This window comes from Mya arenaria, chromosome 1 (assembly GCF_026914265.1).
Source record: "Mya arenaria isolate MELC-2E11 chromosome 1, ASM2691426v1".
Classification (NCBI taxonomy): domain Eukaryota; kingdom Metazoa; phylum Mollusca; class Bivalvia; order Myida; family Myidae; genus Mya; species Mya arenaria.
The window spans coordinates 57,713,544-57,721,120 of NC_069122.1; positions in this window are offsets into that span (position 1 = coordinate 57,713,544).

Here is a 7,577-nt window from a genome sequence, read left to right on the forward strand (position 1 = left end):
ACTCGTAATTTTGTTTTAATGATTTAATTCCTGTGCAAAACTATACTTTAAAGCATTTATATTGCAAACCGATCAATTCTAAAATATTTCATACCATGTTTAGGCCATTATGGCGTCTAAAATGGCCGCCAAACTAAAATAATTGACAATTGAGAGAGGTTTTGTTGCAAATACCATCAATTTTTATGCACATGCATATCGTTTTAACATAACAATGTATTTATGCACTATAGGTATCACAAATAGCATTATAAATACACATATTAACCGAGATGGCATCCAATATGGCCGCCAAAAAAGTATAAATTAACACAGACTAAATATAACGGCACAATCGTTTACAAATGTATAAAAAAGTAGCATTTTTCTTTATTTAAAATTACACTGTAGTTTATGGTATGTATTAAAAGCTTTAGGACAATTACTACATCAGTTCTAACTTAAATAGAGAACTCAGTTTGACAATTCAAAGATTTATATATTTGTTTTGTTTGCTTATTGTAGCAATTTTCTTATGCTTGACATTTACTAAATATTGAACATGACATATGCGCATTGTTGCAACGACAGCAAGCGTGTTGCATTGGGTATTTGACTGACATAAACATTTTATCATTTAAAGCACATCATATGAGGCCACTGAAATTTGTTTTGGTAATATTATTGGGACCAAAGATCGCGTGTCCTTTTTCCTAACCAGTTTCAAACGGGTCCAGGTTTGGTTGGTCTGATTTACTTGCACAATTCCAAACACACGTTTGAAAATGTGCTCGCTTGATATTGTCATTAAATGCCTCTGTTGTTGGGAGTAGAGAAGCAAGCTTTGGTGCACACGATGTCTCTTTCCTAACCTTAGAACCTAATACCTTCTGTAGAACCTCTGACATGTCGTTGTCAACAACTTCCATGTTGTTACATTGCGAAATGAAACGAGTTGATCCTCGGTTGACTGTCGAGTAGTCAGATGTTTCATCTCAAACACACACGAGTGATACTCGCTTTCAGTACCTTCAATACTATGCCCTTAGCTATGCCATAGCAGCAAGTAGTAGTATTCGATCCTGATAGTGCGTGTGCTGCAAGTTAATCTGGAACTATACGTTTGTATTTGTTGACTGTGGCTGTTATATCTGTCAATAAACTGTCTTTCACAGGTCATTCCGTAATTGTTCCAGGTAATGGTGAAGAAGAAGTACAAAGCTTCGGTATCTTCTGAAAGTACTCAAATGTCTCCATCATTTTCCTTTACTATACTAACAATTTGATGGGCAACAATGTTGTCAGCTTCTTTATGTGTGTTGCGCATGTCATGACGCGTAATTATTACAGTTGGTGTAACTTCAATTGGTGAATCTTCATCTCCAATAACAAGAAGCACTCACATGTCTAGGGAATGGAATGTTGCTACCAACATAATCTCTTTCTGAGGAGGAATTTGCATTGCAGTTGACAACTGATGTATGCGCTACGTATGTGATCCTCTGTTTTCCCGTGTTTCAGTTTCTGTGCTGTATTGCCTGTATCTGGCGAAGTTAAGTAGCTGTCTATAATTATCGATGTTACTTGCTTTGTTGCAGAACGTGCTGACACCTGAACTTGCAAATACTTTTTCAGCACATATTTGGATTTGGCAAGTAACATTCAAAACATCGCTGTTGGAACATGGGACAACTCATAGGTTAGCAACCTTTCAAATCAAAGTCACGTGAGCTCGCTTGAAGGCCGATCACTCTTGTGAAAATTAATTATGTCTTAAAGTCCTTCGTATCATCAGTTTGTATACCCTTTCGTGTTTCAGCTTGTGTTCTGGGCCCGTATTCACCTACGTCCTGAGTCTGAGTTAGAGACTCGGGCTCAGAAAAGCGAACATTTAGTGTTGTTATAAAAATGCTATAATATAAGAATATATTGTCAATAGTTATATTAGAGATATTTTCAAACATAAAAGAATTCAGTTTTTTGAGCCTGAGACTTAAACTCAGACTCAAGACGTTAGTGAATACGGCACCTGATCTTGTGACTTATCATGACATTGGAACTCCATGACCAACCAATTTCAAATTCCTTCATTTGTTTGATTCCAATTACAACATCTTGATCAACATTTACAGTTTCTGGTGCTATCTACCTGTAACTTAGTTGATGATTTCATCAGGGTAATTCGATGGCTTCAATGGATTTATACAGTAATTTATCGCTCCTTGCAGTGATCTATGATCGTTGCAGTCACTCAATATTCTTGCCTTCATTTCCTCTTTGGGTTTATCATTAGATGGCTTAACTTGTTCACTATTTGCAAGGCTTGAGATATCTGCATCCAACCTGCTACAAATGTGTAGACCAGGCGACCATATCTTGGGTGTGTCGGATTTTAATGTAATACCAAAAATGCCTTGTTTTCCATACCAGTATCTCATAAATGTTGTCTCAATGAACATATCACTCGAAATGCCGTTCCGAACGTCAAGAATGTGACGCATCACATGCTCCCCTTTCCGAAATATTTCCCTACATGAACCGGGCATTGACTCTAAAGATCGTAAATAGGAGCGGCAATACCAAACGTAATGCACGTGTCTTGCTGCAAAGAAGTAGGGGATCGTAGATTTAATAGCTACCAAATGAAAACCCTAATCAGTTTCTTTTTCAGCTATGATGTCAAGCATCATGATCAGCAATGACTTTATAACACAGTTATCCATAGCTTTCATGTTCTGCTTCTAGATTACATTTCTGAAAGAATTTCATTGAGGTCACCCATGCTGTCTATAATAACAGTTACAAATATTTCTGTCAGTAGTTCTTCAGAAGTAAATTGGAATAAAAAAAATGCCATTGTTTTTTATACATATATGTAAACGGTTGCGCTCGTTTAGTTTGTGTTAATTAATGTTTATTTTGGCGGCCATATTGGACGCCATCTTGGTTAATATGTAATAATATAATGTCATTTGTGATACCTATATTGCATAAATACATTGTAATATAAAAACGAGATACATGTGTATAACAATTGATGGTATTTGAAACAAAACCTAACTCAATTGTCAATTTTCTTTGTTTTGGGGGCCATTTTGGATGCCATGATGGCTTAATTATGATATGAAATATTTTAGAATGGATCGGTTTGCAATAAAAATCCATATGGTATAATTTTGAACAGGAATTAATGCATTTATACACAATTACTAGTCAATTGTTGATTTTGGTAAAATTTGGCGGCCATCTTGGACGCCATCTTGAATATCTCGATTTCCCCAAGGGTGGTGTGAGGCCATCAAACGGATTCCTTAACTAGGGGGTCTAAACTACTTAAAAAGCTAAAAACATTTTCTATACACTCCGATGCAAGGTTCAGCCAATATATCCCATTTGGCTGCCGGACTATTAAGATGTAATGATATTCTTAACAACTAAGAGAATACCTTTGAAGGCCTTGAGGCGATTCCATTGGCTCAAAATTAGGCTGATATACGTTTAACAATATTTCATGGCGACAACAACGTCACCGTGCCTGTTATATGCATGCATGAAATCTGTTCTTCCATGGAAGAACAAGGACTTTTTTTATCTTAGACTTATGTTTATGACCACTTATTGCAGCATTCTATTTCACATTTTCTTTAATTTTCTCGAAGACCACGGCATTGTCTTAGAGTCCTAGCTTATTTTTAGCACTCCGAAGAGCGGGAAAACTTGGGACTACGACCGAAAGAGTGATCATATCTTACACTCAACATGTAGTGTTTTATACTCGTATATATTCATGATACTGTATGCTCGTCAGGCTCAGCCTAGAAGTTCCTCGGAATAAAGTCCGCGGACCCCCATACTCAACATGGCTTCATTAAAGTATAGCTATACGAAAGTGCCGGGAAACAGGCAAGTCATGTCGTTTTTAGATGTGCTTTATATTAAATAAACGTTTTTTTGGCTTTAGGAGTAGAAGAGGCGGACAACGTAAAACATGGTCTTCCCACGAGCCAAATAATACAGGTTTAAAAGTGTTACGGTGGAGGGTCTGGGCTGTTCCACCAAGAAAATGTGCTGCATGAATTTATCGAAAGTGTTGTCCCATTCACGATTTATTTCTTAATGAAAGTCAGGTTGTTTTATAATATAAATTTCCTTGTTTTCTTTTGGAATCCAAATCCTGTATGCTCTATAAGCGGAATCTGGTGTGTTTAAAATTGGTATCCGAAAATGAGAGAGGGTATGATGTCAGATTGACACACAAGAAAGATTCCTATACTAGTATTAAGTCATACTGCCATTTTCTCACGCTTCCATTTTCAGGGTCAGAATTCAACAATTACAAGTAAGTCATAGCTACGATCATTGCTGCATATACCGTCAAAAGTAACACGTGTGCTAAACAATCGCACATGTATCATGGACGGTTCTGGTGTATACGTGTCTATCGCACAGGTATCATGGACGGTTCTGGTGTATACGTGTCTATCGCACAGGTATCATGGACGGTTCTGGTGTATACGTGTCTATCGCACAGGTATCATGGACGGTTCTGGTGTATACGTGTCTATCGCACAGGTATCATGGACGGTTCTGGTGTATACGTGTCTATCGCACAGGTATCATGGACGGTTCTGGTGTATACGTGTCTATCGCACAGGTATCATGGACGGTTCTGGTGTATACGTGTCTATCGCACAGGTATCATGGACGGTTCTGGTGTATACGTGTCTATCGCACAGGTATCACGGACGGTTCTGGTGTAAACGTGTCTATTGCACAGGTATCACGGACGGTTCTTGTGTATACGTGTCGATCGCACAGGTGTCATGGACGGTTCTGGTCTATACGTGTCTATCGCAAGCTTGCCCAGTTGGTGCCTTACCCTAGTACACCTGCCCAGTTGGTTTCTTTGTCTGGAGGAGTACCATTGCCTTACCCTAGCACTCTTGCCCAGTTGGTGCCTTACCCTAGTACACTTGCCCAGTTGGTGCCTTACCTTTATTCGCTTGACCAGTTGGTGCCTTACCCTAGCACACTTGCCCAGTTGGTGCCTTACCCTAGTATACTTTCACAGTTGGTGCTTAACCCCAATACTCTTGTCCCATTGGTTCCTTTGTCTGACGCAATACCATTGCCTTACCCTAAAACACTTGCCCAGTTGGTGTCTTACCTTTATACGCTTGCCCAGTTGGTGGCTTACCCTAGTACACCTGCCCAGTTGGTTACTTTATCTGAAGGAAAACCATTGCCTTACCCTAGTACACTTGCCCAGTCAGTGCCTTATCCTAATACGCTTATCCAGTTGGTGCCTTACCCTAATACACTTGACCAGTTGCTGCCTTACCCTAATACACTTGCCCAGTTGGTTCCTTACTCTAATACACTTGTCCAGTTGGTGCCTTACCCTAGTACACTTGCCCAGTTGGTTCCTTACCCTAATACACTTGTCCAGTTGGTGCCTTACCCTAGTACACTTGTCCAGTTGGTGCCTTACCCTAATACGCTTGACAAGTTGGTTTCCTTTGTTTGAAGGAATACGATTGCCTTACCCTAATACACTTGCACAGTTGGTTATTTTGTTTGAAGGAATACCATTGCTTTACCCTAATACACTTGCCCAGTTGGTGCCTTACACTAATACACTTGCCCAGTTGGTGCCTTACACTAATACACATGCCCAGTTGATGCCTTACCCTAATACACTTGCACAGTTGGTTCTTTTGTTTGAAGGAATACCATTGCCTTAACCTACACTTGCCCAGTTGGTGCCTTACCCTAATATACTTGCCCAGTTGGTGCCTTACCCTAATACACTTGACCAGTTGCTGCCTTACCTTAATACACTTGACCAGTTGCTGCCTTACCCTAATACACTTGCCCAGTTGGTTCCTTACTCTAATACACTTGTCCAGTTGGTGCCTTACCCTAATACACTTGTCCAGTTGCTGCCTTACCCTAATACACTTGCCCAGTTGCTGCCTTACCCTAATATACTTGCCCAGTTACTGCCTTACCCTAATAAACTTAACCAGTTGCTGCCTTACCCTAATACACTTGACCAGTTGCTGCCTTACCCTAATATACTTGACCAGTTGCTGCCTTACCCTAATACACTTGACCAGTTGCTGCCTTACCTTAATATACTTGACCAGTTGCTGCCTTACCCTAATATACTTGACCAGTTGCTGCCTTACCCTAATACACTTGACCAGTTGCTGCCTTACCCTAATACACTTGACCAGTTGCTGCCTTACCCTAATACACTTGACCAGTTGCTGCCTTACCTTAATACACTTGACCAGTTGCTGCCTTACCCTAATACACTTGCCCAGTTGGTTCCTTACTCTAATACACTTGTCCAGTTGCTGCCTTACCCTAATACACTTGTCCAGTTGCTGCCTTACCCTAATACACTTGCCCAGTTGCTGCCTTACCCTAATATACTTGCCCAGTTACTGCCTTACCCTAATAAACTTAACCAGATGCTGCCTTACCCTAATACACTTGACCAGTTGCTGCCTTACCCTAATATACTTGACCAGTTGCTGCCTTACCCTAATACACTTGACCAGTTGCTGCCTTACCTTAATATACTTGACCAGTTGCTGCCTTACCCTAATATACTTGACCAGTTGCTGCCTTACCCTAATACACTTGTCCAGTTGCTGCCTTACCCTAATATATTTGACCAGTTGCTGCCTTACCCTAATACACTTGACCAGTTGCTGCCTTACCCTAATACACTTGACCAGTTGCTGCCTTACCCTAATACACTTTTCCAGTTGGTGCCTTACCCTAATACACTTGTCCAGTTGGTGCCTTACCCTAATACACTTGTCCAGTTGGTGCCTTACCCTAATACACTTGACCAGTTGCTGCCTTACCCTAATACACTTGTCCAGTTGGTGCCTTACCCTAATACACTTGCCCAGTTATTGTCTTTGCCCGAACACTTGACATAATATAACACTTTTAAAACTAAAGCAATTGACTAACCAAATGACATTTCTATTCCAATAATCTTGCTGATGCATTGGACAATCAGGCATATTGTATACTTTTATATTTCTATAATGATTCTGTTATGGGTTTTTTCGACACCACTGACATTATAACTTCATCACTATCAAGGGTTACCTCAGTTGTTATGCTTTGAAATGATGACCGTTTCTTCTAATACCAGTACCATACAAGTATTTATAATTTACTAATTAGTTATAATAATGATGTTATGGTGCATTGAAAAAAAGACCAAGTTCTTTTTTGTTCTGGTAGGGGCAAGTAGTCCAGACAAGACAGGTTTTACATAGTGAAACGTAACCTTGTAAAAAAAATTGAGGTTAACGCGTGCCCTTCTGCTGTCAACTGACAATTGATTTCAACTCTTTATCCAATTGCGAACTTTTCAATTAAAGATCATGTAATAATATTCATTACTTCCAGAGTTGCATTCACACATGAAAATGGCTATTCATTTATGTATCGATATATAAATATGGTTCACGGTCTTATAAGGTTTCATTCCTCATTAAATTAATATACATGTACTGAAGCCTATCATCCTTTAGGGTCAAGAACAAGTAGGTAAGTTAACTCAAATC